Source organism: Lathyrus oleraceus, chromosome 7 (assembly GCF_024323335.1).
Source record: "Lathyrus oleraceus cultivar Zhongwan6 chromosome 7, CAAS_Psat_ZW6_1.0, whole genome shotgun sequence".
NCBI lineage: Eukaryota > Viridiplantae > Streptophyta > Magnoliopsida > Fabales > Fabaceae > Lathyrus > Lathyrus oleraceus.
In genome coordinates this window covers 277,202,784-277,224,972 of record NC_066585.1, presented here as the reverse complement: position 1 = coordinate 277,224,972, position 22,189 = coordinate 277,202,784, and the positions used below count along the sequence as shown (strand labels likewise).

Here is a 22,189-nt window from a genome sequence, read left to right as displayed (position 1 = left end):
TAAACTTTCAATTTTCTGGGCAAGAGCATCCACTTTTGCATTAACATGATCAAGGCTACTTATCTCGTACATGCCACCATTCGTTTGAGGTTTTTCTACTACTGTTCGGTCGCTTCCCCACTGATAATGATTTTGGGCCATGCTCTCGATAAGTTGATAAGTGTCGGTGTAAGGTTTATCCATAAGCGCACCACCGGCGGCGGCGTCTATTGTTAACCTTGTGTTGTACAAGAGACCATTGTAGAAGGTGTGAATTACTAACCAGTCCTCTAAACCATGGTGTGGGCAAAGTCTCATCATGTCCTTGTATCTTTCCCATGCTTTGAAAAGAGATTCATTATCTTTTTGCTTAAATCCATTTATCTGGGCCCTCAACATAGTTGTTTTGCTTGGAGGAAAATATCGGGCAAGAAAGACTTTCTTCAACTCATTCCATGTGGTGACTGAGTTGGAAGGAAGAGACTGAAGCCATCTTCTAGCTTTATCTCTTAACGAGAAAGGAAAGAGACGAAGTCGAATTGCCTTTGAAGTGACACCATTAGCTTTAACAGTGTCAGCATATTGGACAAATACGGATAAATGAAGGTTTGGATCCTCGGTAGGATTTCCAGCAAATTGATTCTGTTGCACTGCCTGCAACAGCGAAGGTTTAAGTTCGAAGTTGTTCGCTTCGATTGCGGGTGGAGCAATACTCGAATGCGGCTCATCCTATGATGGAGCAGCGTAATCTCGAAGAGCACGAGCTGGTTCGGCCATCACTGGTATCGTCAAAGGAAGGAGATTTTTGAGATCAGGAACTTCGATTGGAGGAAGATTATTTCTAGCACGATACTCCCGAATTCGTCGTAATAATCGGAGATATCGTTCAACGTCGTTGATTCGTAAGTAGTACGGCTCGCCTTGTGAGCGAGTGTGTGGCATACAAATCAACGAAAAAGGGAAAAAATAAAAATTGCCTTAGTCTCTACAGCGTAACAGAAGAGTTACGATATCGACTAAATAAAAGTCCCCGACAACGGCGCCAAAAACTTGATCGCGACTTTATGAGTCTATCGGGGTACTAACTGCAAGTGCACAGTCTAATCGCGTAGTTTTAAAAAATATCGATCCCACAGGGACTTAATGAATCGATCTACCGTTTTTCTAGGGTTACTGCATAAAGCTAAGGCGGATGATACTTTAATGATTAGGGGAAAAAATAAAACTAAATTTGGATCTAGATAAAATATCAAATAACATGGATATCAGTATGTAGTTCTTCGTAATTGGGGAATCAAATCTTCGTTGGTATTTTTCTTAATTTTAAAATAAGTCTTTTCAGTAGACACTATTAATTAAAAGTCTTTTCCTCAAACTCTCGCTCTGTTGAATTAGACTATGACTTTATATTTTAACGTCCGCTCTCACTATTTCGTTAAATCTAAAATCACTTTTGAAAATAATAGAGTCTATGGAAACTCCTTTTGAGAAAATACTAACCGTTTAAACGCCCTCGTCTCAAACTCTCGCTCTGTTGACTTAGACTATATGATTAAACTTAAATGCTTAACTCTCGTCCTCACATTTAACTTTTAAAAATAATTTTTGAAAATAATTAGAATTCAATTAACCTTAAAAATTGCTTTCGCCCTGATTTAAAGTTAATGTTCAATTTACACTGTCCAGTTAAAAACTCAAACCGTCGTTCTATTGATTTTAACTTCTTTATGTCTTTTACTCTCGTACAAAAACCTTGGTATTAACTTTGTAAATTGAGACCAGAAAAAGAGTGACTATATTCTGAAATAAATTTAAACCAACTCAATTTTGATTCCTTTATTCCGCTTACTTTACATACCGATATCAAAATTAATTAGCCAGACATGATAAACATGCATAAACAATAATCATGCATAAATACGACCATATCTAACAAACAATATGTATAAACAACGGAACAAAGCATATGTAAATCAAAACAATAAATCAATTAATTAATGAACCTGGAAAAATACTAGAAATCTGTGGTTCTATCTCCTACGCTTCGGTGCTCGAACACTCCATCACAAGTCGGTTGAATTTGTTCTTCACAATTCTCGATCAGATAGGAAAATAAAAACAAGGAAATAAAATACTATGATCTAACGTAAGGTAAGATCCAGTAAAAATTACACAATAATTTCCGGTGTAGAAACTACCGTGAGAAAATAAATTGTATGCTTCGGAAATTAAACTAGAAAAGAAAAGAAAATAAATTGCTTGAAAAATTAGAATGCTGGAAAAATAATGCTGGAAAAATTGTACGGAGAAGAGAGAGCCCAAATTGGCTTTTGGGAGGTTTATTTATATTAACCTCCCAAGATAACCGTTTCCTCGAATGGATCTTCAGTGTGGTTCAAAACGTCTACGAGTGCAGGAGAGAATTTAGGGGAAACCGTCCACTCCGTTACGCACGTAAAGCCTAAAATATAAGATGGAATGTGTGACGTCCGTCACACTATGTGTTACGGTCGTAACACTAGGTTTAAGGACGTGACGATCGGCACGTGCTTGTTGTGGTCGTGACAGCAAATCTTTTTTTGTTCCAAGCGTGGGCTGGGCTTTGGTGCTTCAGCTTGCTGCTTTTCCTAGAAAATCCTCTTTTTGCACCCCTCTTCTTTCTTTTTCACACGCGCTTTAAATAATGATACCTGAAATAAATAATAAGAAAATACCGAGTAATATCGAACAATATAAAATAAATTGAATCAAATAACGATATAATTTAATTAAATCAACTCTAAAAATGTGATATAGTTTCATGTTATCAAACTCCTCCACACTTAGACTTTTGCTTGTCCTCAAGCAAGATGAAATTTCCAAACACACATCAATTCGTAATAGGTTGCAAGTAAATCTCGTTTAGAAATAACCTGAGTTTAATCTTAACATCAAAACTACCGTAACAACACTAGATAACCCCACCTTATGCAAACTAGTTCGAGTCATGCTATTATAGCTCAGCCTAGTTCTTCAACTCTTATTTCACCCGTTTTCATTAGAGCGAAATCACATTAAGCCCTTTATCTTTTCACACACATAGTGGAGTAACCGGTTAGCGATTCTGATCCCCTTTTAGTTAGAAGTTCTAGTACATAAGTTGGATAACTTCTTTATTTAGTCTATTGCAAATTGCGGGGGATCGGACCGTAGTCCGCCCTACCAAGTTCAGCACCAGAAACCGCTGAACCAACTCACAATGGATCGTTCATACCATGTTTTCGTAGGGTCCACAACCTTTGGATTAAATGATCGGGTAAGGATCACCTAACTTAATTAGTGCATTTCCTGATTTTTAATATGTTGTTTTGGGAATCATTCACTTGTATTCATCGGCTCTCCACGTAGTTTGCTATTAAGATGGTGCCGACTTCTCGTATAAACTACTTGGGGTTACTATAAAACTAAAAGTTCAAGGAATTGGTATAATAGGTACTTAAACTGATCTAACATGCTGAGGTTTTTAGAGTGTTGGGGCGGTAATAATTTTGTCTTAATTTCACTCAAGTTTTATAAAATAAGCAACCTTTATACTTATTGAGTGTGTTGAATTTTGTTATGGCTCAAGAAAATTGAGGAGAATAGATAGTAAAAATTTTCACACTAGGGACTTGACTTAAGAAGAAAAATTTTATTATTGAAAGGGAAATAACATACTTGAATTGAAAGGGAAATAACATACTTGAAAGGGAAATAAACATACTAATAGGAAATCTTAACATGAATGAAACAAAGTTATCCCCCCTACACTTAAATGAAACATTGTCCCCAATGTTTCAAAAAAGCGAAAAAAAAGGAAAAGATGGTACGTAAACTGAATTCTGCCTGCGTCCTCTTGTTCTCGGACCCGGTGATCGTTCATGTACTGCCAAGTCATCAAACCTGTTAAGCAAGTCAGTGAACCTCTGGTCGGTTATTGCATTCCTCTCTTGTTGTTGTTGTTGCATCTGGCGCATCAGTTGCATTACTTCGTTATTCTGCGCATGCATGGCATCAAGCCGTTGGCCTTGATGTTCAATAGCATCCATGATGTCATCATTTGTTGCAGGCCTTCTTCTTCGACGACGTCGGGAGGATGGACCAACTACATTATCGGAAGGATTATGTGGGACAGAATGTTGTTCAGGACCTTAATCACCTTGCTCCATTTCATCAAACTCGTCTGGGGGCGGGTTTGCTTGTGTAGGCATGGTAGGTTCGAGAGCATTCAAATCGTAGATGAATCTGTTGGGGTTAGTAACATCGGTGAGTGCAATATTGGGCATAACGACGCTTGGGATTTCTTGGTTATTCACCATAAGATAATAATTTCCGCCTACCCTATTTTTGATTAAGCGGCAGGAGCGACAATAGCTGATATCCATAAACAGGGGTGGCAAAGATTGCAAATTTTGAAGTCGGCCCCCTAAATTTAAACCGAGTGCGATGGTGGTGTAACACCTCAAAATTTGCCCTCCTCTCTTGGGACTAGCATAACATATTACATATCATTTTTAGGTCATTAGGCATTGCATATTGCATATCATGTGGTTACATTGTGCAAGCCATTCTCCCAAGTCTTGGTCAGAAGATGAGGAAGTGAAAGTGCAAGCTAGGGTTTCATTGGACTGGTCATTGATCATCTGAGGATGTGCAAGTCCAAATTAGGGTTTCATGGTTCTCAAAGGATATTGGTCTTCATCTTGATTGAAGTGATCCATCATCATCATCATGGTTTGTCATCATCAGGAGATTGAAGCTTATTCCTTGAGATTAGGGTTTTGACCACTGGTCAACCCTAATCAGTTGCATTGGGCCAATCAGGGCATAATCAGGAGATGGGGTCTATGATGTATGTGGGGGAACTACATCGCCCTGATCCTTGTTCCAGACGAGGTATGTAGGCAGGTGGTCGTGCGAGACCACTCCGGGCAACCTTTTTCTTTTTTGTGTGTGTTTACTTGTTATCTGATTGTGTGTTTGGTTCGGATGCCGGCGTAAGTCCAATGATTGGCTGTCGGGCTCCATGTTTGCCCTTTTGAGTGTGTTTTGGTTCGGATGCTGACGTAATTCCATCGAGTGGTTGTCGGGCTCTATGTTTGCCATCTGTTTGTGCGTTTTGTGTTGTTTGGCGTGCGTAAGCCGAACTACAGTGGCTCTGATTCTCGTTCCAGACGAGATATGTAGGCATAGGATGCGATGTCCTATCGAGCCCCTTCTCTTAACCCCACCTGCGTTGTCTTCGGTGTGTGTGTGTGTGTGATGTTTTAGCAACCTATTCTTTATTTTAGAACGTGGATCCCGTCGAGTACGACGGACGTGAGGGGTGCTAATACCTTCCCCTTGCGTAACCGACTCCCTTACCCTTTCTCTTTGGTCGCGAGACCATTTCCTTTCCAGTTTTCTCTGAGCGTTTCCTTTCCCTATCTTGGGATAAATAACGTGCAGTGGCGGCTCTGTGTTGTGTTTTTGTTTTAGCCCGCCGGTTGTTTTTTTCGCGGATGCGACAGCTGGCGACTCTGCTGGGGACTTCGTAGATGTAGACCTGTGCTGGTCCATCTTCCCTAAGCGAGTCTCTCCTAGCGTTCTAGGATAGTTTAGGTTGCTTGTGTTTATTTATTGCACTTATTATTCTAACAGTGTATATATTTGCATAAATACTTGCATGCATCATACTATCATGTTACCGTCCTCTGTGCAGGTGGTTCCTCTGTGTTGGGGTGGGTGTTCTGAGTGGGGCTAAAACCCAGGCCCGAGTATACACCTAGGATTAGTGTGGTCTCATGTTGCCTCTTTCATGTTAAGTCAACATGTGCCTGGCAGCATGATGTACCACAAGTCGGACGAGGTTCATTTGATAGTGCTTGCCTCTGTGGATATTCCGCTTTGGTTGAGTTACTTCATCTGAACTATTGACTCTGGTGACCGATCATTTCCCGGATCTTTGGTTTAGACGATCTCAGGAGAGCTACAATGGCACACCCGAAAGGGCAAACCCATTGAGTATCTTTGCCCGATTGTCGAGACTATTATCCGCCTTAGGATGACCTGATTAGAATTTACCTGTGAGGGGAGGGTGCATGTTCAGATGGTGACTTTTTGTTCCGTGGATCAGAGTCCTATTTATAAGTCGGATTTATGGTCATTTATTGTCGTGACACCGGAGTGCTGTCAGTGGTGTTCATCAGTGGGGATCCGTTTATTTCAGGATTCCCCGGGCCGAGTTATTTGTCAGTGGGGATCCGTTTATTTCAGGATTCCCCGGGCCGATTCACAGATGATTATGGGTATCTGTTCAGAGGTGGTTTGATGATGATGATGGTGTATCTTTCTTCCGTTTATTTCGGAACCTTGAGTTGGATTTGTGGTTACATATTCCCTCAGATGGTTGTGATCAGTTCAGAGATCAGGGCCGTAACTCAGGGCAACAGATGATCAGAGGACTTGGAGGATGGCAATGCATTGCATTCATCTGCATCATTCCCATTTTGCATTCATCTGCATCGAAATTATGGCTAGCCATATGGGGCATTATTGATTGAGAATCTGGTTGAGAGACATCCTGATGTCAGAATGTTATTGTCAAAATTTTATATGTCTCGATGAAACCAGAATCAAAGGACAGAAGCTTCCTCATATGGATAGACGTTGCATTCATGCATATTAACCTGTTTGCTGTTTTGCAGGAATCATTGCTCGTGCTCGCAGAACTGTACCTTTGCACTCAACCCGACCTCACAGGTACTTCACCAGACGCAATACTCCCAGACTCATGGAGCTTCCCAACACAGACATCCTCGAGCTGAAGGACAAAATGAACGAGCTGATCAACATCATGCAAGGCTTTGTAGTTGGTCAGAAGGCGTTGGCTGACAAAGTTGAAAAGCTCGAGCGGGCTTCTGCAGCAAATAGTGGTGTAAACCTGGATGGAGTCTCCAACCAGGGGCTGGGATCTAGAGATGGCGGAAAGAGGACAACTGTTGGTATTGTGAATAATACCGGTGGTTTTGGTGGTTTTGCTGGTGCTGGTGGCCAACCGGGGCAGAATTTGAAGGATAATTTTGTGCCTCCGTTCTATGGGTTTGATGAAGATCGGGAGGAAGACAGGGAGGCTGATCAGTTTTCAATGCAGAATGAACTGTTTGTTCCCTACAATGCTCCGCCTCAGAACAAGGAGATTCAGCTGCTGGCTGAAAAGATCAAAGTGCTTGAAAGTTATGCCACTCCTGGGGTGGTGAATATGTCTAATATGGGGCTTGTCGAGGGGATTGTGATCCCACAGAAGTTCAAAGCGCCCACTTTTGACAGATACAATGGGAGTTCTTGTCCTGAGACGCACCTTCAGGCCTTCGTCCGCAAGTTCAAAGCGCCCACTTTTGACAGATACAATGGGAGTTCAAAAGCTGTGGATGTACTTTTTCCAGGACAGCCTGTCCGGAGGTTCCCTGGAATGGTATACCAAGTTGAAGTCCTCAGAAATTAAGAACTGGCAGGATCTTGGGGACGCGTTCTTCAAGCAATATCATTTCAACGCTGACATGGCTCCGAGTCGTACCCAGCTGCAGGGTATGTCTCAGAAAAACAATGAAGGATTTAAGGAGTATGCTCAGCGGTGGAGGGAATTGGCTGCAAGAGTGCAACCTCCTCTGGTTGACAGGGAGATGTCTGATTTGTTCATGGGAACCCTGCAGGGGGCCTTTGCTGAAAGAATGGTTGGTTGTCCGGTGACCAACTTTTCTGATATTGTTGTGGCAGGGGAGAGAATAGAGAGCTGGCTGAAGCTCGGTAAGATTCAGGGTGGTAACGCTTCTTCTTCAGGGTCAAAGAAACCATTCAGTAATAATGGACAGAGGAAGAAAGAAGGCGATACCAGTGCCGTTTATGCTCAACGAGGACCCAGTAGGGATCGTTACTTCCAGCACACTGCTGCAGTAACTATTCCTGCTGAACATCAGCCTGCACCGCAACAACAGCAGCAACAGCAACAGAGACAACCCTTTCAGCAGAGGCCTCAGAGGGCTGGTTATCAGATGAGGGGTAAGGCGGTGGACAGGCAATTTGATAGGCCTCCGGTGACCTATTCTTTTCTGTTCAAGAAGTTGACAGATTTGGGGCTCGTGCAGACAAGAACTCTGGCACCTTTGAGACCTGATCAAAGGCCAGCCAGCTATGACGAGAATGCAAAATGTGAATTCCACTCAGGTGCGCCTGGGCATAATATTGAGAACTGTAAAGCTTTTAAGCACACAGTTCAAGACTTGGTGGATTCAAAAGCAATCAACTTCGCACCATCTCCTAATGTCAATGCTAATCCCATGCCCGCGCATGGTCAGAGGGGGGTGAATGCTATCTCCGAGGAGAGTCGAGTTGGGCTGATGTCTGTGGATCAGTTGAAGACTCCTCTGGCCGAGGTCAAGAGGCAGTTGTTGAAAAATGGGGTCTACCCGGGTTGTGATTCTGGTTGTGTCGAGTGCACTATTGCTCCCGAGGGATGCATGCTTCTGAGGAAAGCTGTCCAGGGTTTGATGGACGAGGGAAGTGTTGTGGTTGAGAGAGCTGATAAAGAAAAGGAGGAGGTCTCCACCATAACGATTTACTTTGATCCGGTGGATTTGTCGGATCTAGCTGAAGCGGCTCCAGTTACCATCACGGTACCTGGACCGATTCCCTACGACAAAGATGATGCCGTGCCTTGGCATTATGGTGGGGAGGTCTATTGTAACAGTGAGAAAGTAGAGGAACAATCTGCAAGTGAAACCACCGTGTCAAAGGTGGATAATGCCGGTCCCAGCGGTTTCACTCGCAGTGGGAGGTTATTTGCTCCGGAGGCCCTGAGGGGAGGTGAAGGAGAAAAAGAGAAAAAAGAAAAGGCCGAGGCTTTAGCCAGGGCAAAAGGAAAGGCTGTGATTGGTAATGATACTCCTGTGGTGACACCGGCGCCTGCGGGGTCGGAAAACAAACTTGATGATGATGCAGAGGAATTTTTAAGGATCATCAAGAAGTCTGAGTACAAATTGGTTGATCATCTGCAGCAGACTCCTTCCAAAATCTCGATCCTATCATTGCTGTTGAGCTCTGAGGGGCATAGGGAGGCTTTATTGAAAATCTTGAAGAAGGCCTATGTTCCTCAAGAGATTACCATTAACCAATTGGAGACGGTCGTGTCCAATGTGCATGCTAGCCACGGGCTGGGCTTTACGGACATGGACTTGACGGTGGATGGAAGGAATCACAACAGGGCTTTACACATCGCTATGGAATGTAAAGGAGCCGTGCTTTCGCATGTGTTGGTTGACACCGGCTCCTCATTAAATGTGTTGCCAAAGAAGGCTCTGGCTAAACTTAACTGTGATGGGCTGATTTTCACTCCGACAGATTTGATTGTGCGGGCATTTGACGGGTCGAAGCGGGCCGTGTTTGGAGAGGTTGAGCTGCCAGTGAAGATTGGACCTGAGGTGTTCAAGTCGACATTCTATGTCATGGATATTCAGCCGGCATACAGTTGCCTGTTGGGTCGCCCATGGATTCATGCTGCTGGGGCAGTAACGTCGACTTTGCACCAAAAATTGAAATACATATGGGAGGGCCAAGTCGTTACTGTGTGCGGGGAGGAGGACATTTTTGTCAGCCATCTGTCCTCGTTCAAATATGTTGAGATGGATGGTGAGATCTGGGAGACCCCCAGTCAGGCTTTCGAAACCGTTAAGGTGGAGAATGCTCTGTTTGCTAAAGAAGAGGAGAAACCGTCCATTGCTTCATACAAGCAGGCTGCTGAGGTGGTGAAAAGTGGAGAGGCTCCTGGTTGGGGCAGAATGATGGAGGTCCCCGCGAAGAAGGACAGATTCGGGGTCGGATATCAACCGGGCCGAGGCTCAGGGCAAGGAAGAGGACGTCGTACGTCGGTAACCTTCACAAGCGCCGGAATGCTGGATCCGGATCACATCTGCATGATGGGTGAAGATACTGATAGTGACTGTGACATGGACCAATGGATAAAGTCGTGCACACCAGGGATGGGAATCCAGAACTGGAAGGCCGAAGAGATCATCCGGGTCACTCTCCTGGAAGAGTAATATTTTTCTTGTTTTCAGTTTATATGCATGAAAGCCATACGTGTTGCCCGACACGTAATGGTTCATTGTAAGGGCCACCTCATGTCATAAATTTGCAAATTTGCATCATTAATAAAAGGATGTTTTTCAAGTTAAAAGCGGTATTCCCTATTTTTCATTTATTTTTGCAGTTTAAAAATAAAAACAGAATAAAAATGGCAATGTTTTCATTTTTCTTTTTTCAATTTCTCACACCGGTTCTAAAGCGATGCATGAATCAACATTCATGCAGATGCGATCATTCTCCGGATCTCATTGATAACAATCCTGTTACACCCTTGTATGACTTCGACAATCCAATCTATCTTGCTGAAGAAGAAGACGAAGAAGATTGTGAACTGCCAGGGGAATTAGCCAGATTGTTGAAACAAGAGGAGAAGGTGATTCAGCCGCATGAAGAGCCGATTGAGGTGGTGAACTTGGGTACCGATGAGGTTAAGAAAGAAGTGAAAATCGGGGCTGCTTTGGAGGAAAGTGTCAAGAGCAGATTGGTAGTATTATTGAAAGAGTATGTCGACATCTTTGCCTGGTCTTATCAAGATATGCCAGGGTTGGATACCGATATCGTTGTGCACAAACTACCGTTGAGAACAGATTGCCCTCCAGTGAAGCAGAAATTGCGCAGGACTCGACCTGACATGGCGATGAAAATCAAGGAAGAAGTGCAGAAGCAGTGGGATGCTGGTTTCCTTGCTGTCACAAATTATCCGCCATGGGTTGCGAACATTGTGCCAGTCCCGAAGAAGGATGGAAAAGTAAGAATGTGTGTGGACTACCGAGATCTGAATAGAGCTAGTCCGAAAGATGATTTTCCATTACCTCACATTGACGTGTTGGTAGATAATACAACTCAATTCTCGGTGTTTTCCTTCATGGATGGCTTTTCTGGCTATAATCAAATCAAAATGTCGCCAGATGATATGGAGAAAACAACGTTCATCACACCGTGGGGTACCTTTTGTTACAAGGTGATGCCATTCGGTCTCAAGAACACCGGTGCAACTTATCAGAGAGCCATGGTGACTTTGTTTCATGATATGATTCATCATGAAATTGAATGCTATGTTGATGACATGATAGCAAAGTCCCAAACGGAAGAGGGGCATTTGGTGGATCTGGCCAAGTTGTTCGACCGGTTGAGACAGTTCAGACTGAGGTTGAATCCGAACAAGTGCACATTCGGAGTGCGATCCGGTAAATTGCTGGGGTTCATTGTAAGTGAGAAAGGAATCGAGGTCGATCCTGCAAAAGTAAAAGCGATAAGAGAAATGCCTGAACCGAGAACTGAGAAGGAGGTTCGTGGTTTCTTAGGTAGATTGAACTACATTTCACGGTTCATATCTCATCTAACAGCCACGTGTGAACCGATATTCAAGTTGTTGAGAAAAGATCAAACGGTCAGGTGGAATAATGATTGCCAAGCGGCATTTGAAAGAATAAAAGAGTATTTGCAGGAGCCTCCGATTCTGATGCCTCCTGTGGAGGGAAGACCGTTAATTCTGTACCTGACAGTCCTCGAGGGGTCTATGGGGTGTGTATTGGGGCAGCATGACGAGTCTGGTCGAAAAGAGCATGCCATATATTATCTTAGCAAAAAGTTTACCGACTGTGAAACAAGATATTCACTGCTCGAGAAAACTTGCTGTGCTTTGGTCTGGGCTGCTCGCCGACTAAGGCAGTATATGCTGGTTCATACCACTTTGTTGATTTCCAAGATGGATCCAATCAAGTACATTTTTGAGAAGCCAGCATTGACCAGACGGGTTGCGAGGTGGCAAATGATTTTGACTGAATATGATATACAGTATACCTCTCAGAAGGCGATCAAGGGGAGTGTATTGTCTGATTACCTCGCTCAGCAACCTATTGATGATTATCAACCGATGAAGTTTGAATTCCCTGATGAGGACATCATGTTTCTCAAATCGAAAGATTGCGAGGAACCAATCCCGGAGGAGGGGCCTGACCCTGAATCCGAATGGATTCTGATGTTTGATGGGGCCGTTAACGTGAATGGTAGCGGTGTTGGTGCTGTTTTGGTTACGCCGAAAGGATCCCACATTCCTTTTGCTGCCCGGATAACGTTTGAATACACCGATGGTGTGATTGAGTATGGAGTTTGTATCCTGGGTATTGAACGTCGGTACGCACATCTATTGGGGCAACTCCATTCTCATTGGTATATGGAATGGAGGCTGTGCTACCTGTTGAGGTTCAGATTCCCTCTTTGAGAGTCCTGATGGACGTGAAGTTGCAAGAGGCTGAATGGGTAAGGACCCGGTACGAAGAGCTAAGCCTAATAGAGGAAAAGAGGCTAGCGGCCATCTGTCATAGGCAGTTATACCAGCAGCGGATGAAGCGTGCTTTTGACAGAAAGGTACGACCTCGGGTATGTCATGTTGGCGATATGGTGCTGAAAAGGATCCTTCCTCCTCAAAACGATCGAAGGGGCAAATGGACCCCGAATTATGAAGGTCCATTCGTGGTCAAGAAGGTTTTCTCTGGTGGAGCCTTGTTGTTAACGACCATGGATGGCAAGGGTTTTCCATCCCCTGTGAATGCGGACGCAGTTAAAAAATACTTCGTATAAAGAGACCCGCTGGACGAAAAGAATAAAACAGTCCAGGCAAGAATGGGCATCCCGGCGAACCAAAAACAGAAAGAAAAGGTTCGGGCAAAAATTAGGGATAAAATGAGATATGTACACCCGGCAAGTCGAAAACCTGGAAAGGCGACTTGGGCAAAAAGGGGTATCCCGGTGGACTGAAAACCCGAAAGGGCGGTCCAGGCAAAAGAGGGATTGAAACGAACAACTGCGTCTAGCATGATCGTTTGCGCTTTGGTTAAAGCATCGTGGATAATACCCGGTAGGGATCGATCAGAATCGTCTTGTTCAGAAGGCAGAAGCATGGAGAGTCTGAGGACATATGGGGTGTAACCGAGTTGGAAACTTGATGAGATCACGGGTTTCACATTGCCATTAGGATAGATTTTTCCTTTTGTGCGCAATTACCTCTTTTCAGGAATTGCTTCCTTTTGTATTGCTCATTTGAGCCACACTTTTCCAATCAATAAAATGCACATTCAGTCAAATAATTTTGTTTTTGTTTTTCATTACCGCTTTGATTGCAAAAACATCTAATTGTTGGTGATAAAGAATCTTGCATTTTAAGACATACAGGTCCCTGCCAATGCATGTTTATAAGATTGAAAGCTTGAAATCTTATTTGGAAGGTTGAGTGACCCAAGTGTTGAAATCTTGACACGCCTGGGGCATGGTTTTATCTAACGATCTGTTTTGCAGGAACTGTTAGATATTTTTTCACTCACTTGCAGGTTGTGATGTGGAAGCTTTGTAACAAATCCCCAGAGAGTTCGCTCAGGAACGAATGAGTAGAAGGATGACGAAGACGTTGAGACGTACGACGGTCCTTGATTTTAATCAAGAAGACTCTTCAAAATCTGAAGATTTGAAAGTTTGTAAAAATTCCCTGCAAAGTCTGACCAGAGAAGGATGGACGATGGAGAGACGTCGAGACGTATGACGATCCTTGATGATATCAAGAAGACTCTTCAAAATCAGAAGATTAGAAAGTCTGTAGAAATTCCCCGCAGGGTTCGATCAGGAACGAATGGGTAAAGAAACAGTGCGAGACGTCGAGACGATCGACGACCTTTGGAATTAACCAAGAAGACTCTTCAAAATCGGAAGATTGAAAAGTATGTATAAATCCCAGGAGTACGATTTTCACCGATCGCGCGCGACTTTGGAATACAAGATGATGGAGCAGAAAAGGTCCAGAAGAGTCTGGGAATTCTCAAAAGTGGAAAGTTGATACGAGTTTGGGAGGTGGATACCATGGTTCGACGAGTCGACGGGTGTTCTATACCGACTTTTCTCATTTCCCAGCGAGATCCCCAAGCAGAATTAAAGGACCAAATCCCCAGCAGGTCCAAGGTCTGTGGATTCCCTAGCCGAGTCAGGAGGGTTATCCCCGACAGGTTTACAACGGTGTTTCTTCAGCAGCCAGGCCAGAAGTTGCTATTCCCCGAGTGGAGCGGGTTTCAATGAAATATATCTCCAGCAGTGTTCCTCCTACCAGTGGTTTGGATGAGTTTCCAGCAGTGTGCATCCCCAGCTGAGTTGATTCTACCTATGGATTGCATGGGTTGTCCCCAGCGGGGTAGCATTCATTTTCCCTAGCAGGGTCAGGATGGTTATCCCCAGCAGGTGTCAGATCGATGCTTCCCCAGTCTCAGGCCTGGAGGTTGCTGTTTCCCAGCAGAGTATCTGTGAACACTTCCCCAGCGAAGTAGTTGGGTATCTGTGAGGGTTTCCCGAAGCAGAGTCAGGATTGATTTCCCAGCAAGTCAAAGACTGTTATATCCCCACAGAGTGTTGGTGGTTCTTATTCTCAGCAGTTTCCCGAGCGGATTGGGTGCAAAGAAGGTTCTTCCCCAGCAAGGGTTGTCTTTTCCCAGCAGCAGTACTTATTCCCCAGCATGGTGGAGATCGGAATATTGACGAGTTCCTCAGCAGAGTGTCTCGTGCTCCTCAGCAGAGTCCCTTGAGGGGGATACTTTTTATGCATTCATCATAAAAAATAATAGCATAGCATGTTGCATAGAAAAATAATAAAGCGCGTAGCATTTCCATAATTATGGAGCATTACGCAGAAAAAATCAATCATGCATCATATTGCAAGCATAAGCTAGTCTCAAGCCGTGGTTACCGTTTGAGAGGTGGTTTTTGCCAGACAGTGAAGGTGTTACTCCGAGGAGTTTAGCCGCATGATTTAATCAGCAACGTTCCCCAGTAGTGCAATACTGGAGGAGTTTTTCCGTCGGGCAGAGATGGAAAGGTTACGCGATCAGCGCGATTCGAGCCGTGGTTACAGCTTGAAGTTTGGGTTCACCAATTGGAAGGGGTTACTCCGTGGAGTTTAGCCTCGTGCTTTAATCAGCAATGTTCCCCAATAGTGCGATATTGGAGGAAATGTTTCCGTCGGACAGAGATGGAAATAACATCAAAGGACGTTACGCGATCAGTGCGACTCAAGTCGTGGTTACCGCTTGAGATTGGGTTTTGACAGAAATTGGAAGATGATACTCCGAGGAGTTCGGCATTTTGAGTTTGGAGCAACAGTTTTCTCCCAGTCATCAGTAAGTGTCTGGTTGAGTTTTCTTTGATGTCCTGTTAACATCATTGTTTGATGTCCAGTGAACGTCGAGTTTTTTCCCAGTCATCAGTAAGTGTCTGGTCGAGTTTTCTTTGGTGTCAGGTAAACATCATCATTCGATGTCCAGTAAACGTCGAGTTATTTCCCAGTCATTGTTTAATGTCTGGTCGATCATTGTTTGATGTCCTGTCAACATCATTGTTTGATGCCTGTCAACATCATCGTTCGATGTCCAGTAAACGTCGAGTTATTTCCCAGTCATTGTTTAATGTCTGGTCGATCATTGTTTAATGTCTGGTCGATCATTGTTCGATGTCCTGTCAACATCATTGTTCGATGTCTTGTCAACATCATTGTTTGATGTCCTGTCAACGTCATTGTTTGATGCCTGTAAATATCCTTGTTTGATGTCCTGTAAACATCATTGTTTGATGTCTGGTCGATCATTGTTTGATGTCTGGTCGATCATTGTTTGATGTCCTGTCAATATCATTGTTTGATGTCCAGTAAACGTCGAGTTTCTCCCAGTCATCAGTAAGTGTCTGGTCGAGCTTTCCTTGGTGTCAGTAAACATCATTGTTTGATGTCCAGTGAACGTCGAGTTTTTTCCCAGTCATCAGTCAGTGTCTGGTTGAAGGGGTTACTCCGAGGAGTTTAGCATCAAGACGTCAGATCAGCAATGTTCCCCAATAGTGCGATATTGGAGGAAATGTTTCCGTCGGACAGAGATGGAGATAAAATCAGAAGACGTTACGCGGTCAGCGCGATTCTGGGGTTCAAATGGAGAAAAGAAATGCTGAGGCATGTTCTGGGGTTCAAATGGAGAAAAGAAATGCTGAGGCATGTTCTGGGGTTCAAACGGAGAAAAGGAGATACTGAGGTATTTTCTGGGGTTCATATAGAGATTAGAGATGAAGATTACATCCGGGATGAGGTCCTTAGGATTATCTTCTGTTCATGTGTCACCTTAGACTCTGGCAGAGGCCAATGGAGGTCGTTATAGGTGTCTTCTGAGGAAGAGATACACATGTTACCTTCCTTTGTGAAGGTTTACCCTCTGATATGTCGCCCTCAGAGTGGTTTGGTGTTATTTCCGTCATTGCCAGCGGAATTATCACGAGAGATTGGAGATCGGGGTTCAAATGGAGAAAAGAAATGCTGAGGCATGTTCTGGGGTTCAAATGGAGAAAAGGAGATGTTGCGGCATTTTCTGGAGAACGGGGTTCATATTGGCGATCGCGAGTTATCGTCAGGCGACTGGGGTTCAAATCGGAGAATGGGGTTCATTATTTTGGCAAACAGGAGAACGGGGTTCAAATACGGTGATCTGAGGATCATTTGCGCAAAAGAAAATTTCGGGGTTCAAGAAAATGAAAAAAAGCAAAGAAGAGGAAAATTTCGGGGTTCAAGAAACAGGAAAAAGAGAAGGAAAGAAATAATAATCCCGAGCGAATGAGTGGTGTTTAGACCGTGGTTATCCCTGCGTTACCATTCATTTTGGTATCCAGGTTGATGTTGCTGTTTCGGTGATCAGGCCGACTTCTCCGTACCAGACGGATTTTCTTTCAGAGATTGTGTTTCTTCGCCGATGCTGACAGGCGTTGTTAATTATATCCCATCAGAGTGCAAATTGTTCGTCTGTTCTTGGTATTCAATCACTCTTCATCCTGATCATCTGAAAGCCGAGGCTATTCATATCGACAGGTTCACAGTGGATTGAATAGGGGCAGCTGTAACACCTCAAAATTTGCCCTCCTCTCTTGGGACTAGCATAACATATTACATATCATTTTTAGGTCATTAGGCATTGCATATTGCATATCATGTGGTTACATTGTGCAAGCCATTCTCCCAAGTCTTGGTCAGAAGATGAGGAAGTGAAAGTGCAAGCTAGGGTTTCATTGGACTGGTCATTGATCATCTGAGGATGTGCAAGTCCAAATTAGGGTTTCATGGTTCTCAAAGGATATTGGTCTTCATCTTGATTGAAGTGATCCATCATCATCATCATGGTTTGTCATCATCAGGAGATTGAAGCTTATTCCTTGAGATTAGGGTTTTGACCACTGGTCAACCCTAATCAGTTTCATTGGGCCAATCAGGGCATAATCAGGAGATGGGGTCTATGATGTATGTGGGGGAACTACATCGCCCTGATCCTTGTTCCAGACGAGGTATGTAGGCAGGTGGTCGTGCGAGACCACTCCGGGCAACCTTTTTCTTTTTTGTGTGTGTTTACTTGTTATCTGATTGTGTGTTTGGTTCGGATGCCGACGTAAGTCCAATGATTGGCTGTCGGGCTCCATGTTTGCCCTTTTGAGTGTGTTTTGGTTCGGATGCTGACGTAATTCCATCGAGTGGTTGTCGGGCTCTATGTTTGCCATCTGTTTGTGCGTTTTGTGTTGTTTGGCGTGCGTAAGCCGAACTACAGTGGCTCTGATTCTCGTTCCAGACGAGATATGTAGGCATAGGATGCGATGTCCTATCGAGCCCCTTCTCTTAACCCCACCTGTGTTGTCTTCGATGTGTGTGTGTGTGTGATGTTTTAGCAACCTATTCTTTATTTTAGAACGTGGATCCCGTCGAGTACGACGGATGTGAGGGGTGCTAATACCTTCCCCTTGCGTAACTGACTCCCTTACCCTTTCTCTTTGGTCGCGAGACCATTTCCTTTCCAGGTTTCTCTGAGCGTTTCCTTTCCCTATCTTGGGATAAATAACGCGCAGTGGCGGCTCTGTGTTGTGTTTTTGTTTTAGCCCGCCGGTTGTTTTTTTCGTGGATGCGACAGGTGGTTATTAATCCTCCAATCACAAAAGGTTGATTGCCTCGAGCACAAAGGGTACGAATATGGTGAAGTAAGAAAGAGGCGGCGTTTACCTTTGTATTTGCTGAAAAGATGCAGTGTAGGAAGAATAATTCTTTCGCGTTAACTTTGCTTTTGTTGGCTCTTCCAAAGATGGTGTTTTGCAAAATACGGATAAAATACCGGATAGTGGGGTTGTGTATGTGTGAAGCAAGTAATGCATCCCACTTGGTGGTTACCACACCAGATATTTTTCCAAAAAGGTCGAATGTGTTCGTGTTCCATTATGAGTTTGGAGGATTCTTGGGTGGATGTCGTCTCCTTCAGGAAAACGTAGCATGACACTCAACTGTTCTTGAGATAGTGCGTACTCAGTGTTGAACATACGAAATTTTGCGACACCGGTTAAGTACTCGTCCTCACCGGTTGGAGTGGTGTATGAATAAGAGCTTAAAAACTCCAAGGTGAGTGATGGGTATGTTGGATGATTTTGTGTGCACAGAAAAGTTAAATCGGATAGCCTAAGCAGCCATTGCACACCTTGATGTAATCCTAATTCTTGTAAGTAATTTAAATCTGGGTACCTGGTAGATGTGACACCGCGTTGCTGGAACCGAACAAACTGCTCCCGTTGATAGTTACTATCTTCAGTTCGGAAAATAATATTTCCAAATTGCATTTCTTGATGTTGGTTCTCCGCCATTTTGATTGGTAGGTAGAGAAAAAAGGAGAAAGGAAAAGAGGATAAATTTGTTTTTTGTATAGAATGGTTTTTGGAATGATGTGGTGAAGGAAGAAATGTAGTGAAGGTATTTAAAGAAAGAGTTTTGAAATTGGGAGGAGAAGTTGGTGAGGAAAAAAAAATTAATGGGGATAAAGAGGTGAGTTGAATGGGGATAAAGAGGTGAGATGAATAGGAGTAACGGTCATGACAACGGTCAAAAACATTTACGAGGAAGCAAGTTGTCACGTTCGTGATAGCATGCGTGACGGGCGTCATGGGGGTGTTGCGACCGTGACAGCATGCGTTACGCTCGTCACACCTTTGATCATGCAACGGTCAAAACGTTCGTGACAGCATGCGTGTTTAATTATTATTATTATTTTATTATTATTATTTTATTTTATTTATTTATTTATTTATTTTTATTTTTTTGAATTGCCACGACCATAAATATCAATGCTACTTTGACTTTATAAATTGTGTCATGGATGCTACTTTACTACACCATACAATATATATATATTTTTCTCTAATAAGCAAAAGTACAAGTGGTAGTATATAATATTAGGAGTAGTGTATACTTGTACGTGATCAGAAATTTAGCATGTAAGTAGTAGCATACAATATATATCAGCATTGGTAATTTTAGACAGTGCATAAATCAAAATGAAATTTAATTTAACCAATAATGCCAGTAGCTTCATAAAAGTAAACATAATGTAATATTTGACGGGAGATAAAATAAAACATGCGAAAGAAAATCCTAAGATTAAGAATATTGTCAAACGAAACTATAAATTTCCTAAGACTAAAACTAGTTAACTGCAATTCTTCTAGCCACTTGTAGAATCTCTCGTCGGAGGAGCAGAGGAATTGACACGGTGTAGCAACTCGTGAAATTGATTTGTCATTCTACTCATGTGTTTCACAAATTCATGTCCCATCATAGTTAACTCTTCTCTAATGGCATCTTGTTCTGACATTAAAGCTTGAATAACGGTATTATAATCAGTTCCGGGCATATGATGTCTAAGATCAGGTACTGCCGATTCTGCGGACGGGATAGGATGAGGTGGAGAGGCAGCATCATGGTAACCAGTTGGTGTCTGCGGATCAGACTCAGCATTAGGAATCTGGTTGTCAAGAATCTCATAATCTTGGATGGTTTCAACAGATCTAATAGGAGAAGGTATTCCATCCAGGTTGTAGATCCAATTATTTCGGTTATGGACATTAGTCATCGGGCTAGGCATGGTGAATAGGTTAAAATCTTGGTTGTTAATTAATAGTTCAAACTCTTCAGGTCCAAGGTTTCCTATGAACATAGTGTTGAAAAGGAAGTTTATATTCATAGTGTTGAGCGTAGTTTTCCTGGGAATAACTTAAGTCTAGAGTTAAACAATAGAACTACATCGCCTTGTTTGAAAGTTTTCCTTGATATACGTTTATCATGCCATTTTTTCGTTCTTTCCTTGTAGATTTTGGCATTTTCGTATGCGTCTCGTCTAAGTTCCTCTAATTCGTTTATATCTAGAATTCGCTTTTCACCGGCGGCCTTATAGTTTAAATTTAAATTTTTAATAGCCCAATAGGCCTTATGTTCTAACTCCACCGGGAGGTGACACGATTTACCATAAATAAGCTTAAATGAGGTTGTTCCTATGGGAGTTTTGTAAGCGGTTCGATATGCCCATAAAGCTTCGGGTAATTTTGATGACCAGTCTTTCCTCGATGTAGCGACTGTTTTTTCTAATATCTGTTTAATTTCTCTATTAGACACTTCCACTTGTCCACTAGTTTGAGGATGGTAAGGTGTTGCTACTCGATGTTTTACACCATACTTAAACAATAATTTTTCGAGTATTTTAGATATGAAATGAGATCCACCGTCACTGATGACTATTCTTGGGACACCAAATCTTGGAAAGATTATATTCTTAAAGAGTTTAATTACTAATCGTGTTTCGTTTGTTGGAGAAGCTATAGCCTCAATCCATTTTGATACGTAGTCAACCGCTACGAGTATGTACTTGTTACCAAAAGAAGGTGGAAAAGATCCCATGAAATCTATTCCCCACACATCGAAAGGGACTCTAACCCACTTAGGTGTCCACGTTTCCCCCATGTCCGCCATGGTTAGGGCTCAAACCCAATTGAGGCTTGAATCATTAGTCCCACATCCCAATGCTTACTCATCTAAGCATACCAATAGAGATGTGTACCACCACATAAAACACATATTCTGAATACATGATCGGTTCCACAATCATCGGTTCCACGAACCATGACAAATTCATCAATCATAGGTGACTTCATTCACCATGATACACAAATAATAACATGGCATGTTCCATACAATGCGTCTCATTCTCAATCATGGCAACAATTCGTCCACGACCTCACATAAGCGTCGTACGAATGAATACCGTATTCTCATACATATATCACATATGTTCCATAACCTAGATCATATTTCTAAGTTATTAATCACGTTATTCTCCTAGGTTTCCTCACTCATCTTTGTAAAGTTTTAATCATGTTACTTCACCTTTCACATAACAACAATATTTAATTTTCATCATGATAAAATTCATGGCATTTATAAATCACATAATATTTTATAACATGGAACAATAATAATAGCCCTTTACGTTATCTTTCTAACGCATCCGTTCGTATTCAAAACGTTGACATACCATTCAATTAATTCATTAATCTATCTTAATCAAGGTTTAGATTAATATTTATTCATTGCATAAGCATTTAACGACAACCTCTCTAGCCTAGTGGTAAGGCATGTATAGTTTCAAGGAGGTCCTCGGTTTGAACCCCCTTGGTGATAAATTCTGTACAGAAATTAAATTCTTCTTTCCTTCTCTTTCTTTTCCTTTCTGATAACTCTTTCTCTCTTCTTATCCTCAATTGATATTTTATCTTCCAATTCCAATTGACCAATTATTAATGTTACCAAAAATGTCCTCTCTTCTACTTATTAATATTGGTTTGTCTCTTTTATTAATAATTAATATCTTTAGAGTTCACTGGTTACTCTATTGGTCCCAATTGACAACATTTAGAGCACATAGGAGCTCCAATTGTTACAAATGATAATAGATAATTTACATAGGAACTCAATTGATCTCAACTGACAACTAATTGAGCATTTAAGGGAATATGGGATATTACATTCTCCCCCCCTTAAATTGAAATTCGCCCCCGAATTTCCTTCACTCAACAAACAAACAAACCTTGCATCAACATCTTAGACCAACATTTGACTTCTCTTTGATTTCAAGTCTCTGACATGCTCATCCTGCTAACTTGTCCTGCTGACAAATTTCTTTCTTCATGAACTCTTGAAACTTCTTGATTT

At 42.5% G+C, this 22,189-nt stretch overlaps 1 pseudogene; it reads left to right on the top strand.

The window, feature by feature from the left end:
- Positions 1-271: 271 nt before the first annotated feature.
- On the top strand, positions 272-371 carry LOC127108573 (uncharacterized; annotated as a pseudogene).
- Positions 372-22,189: the final 21,818 nt, after the last annotated feature.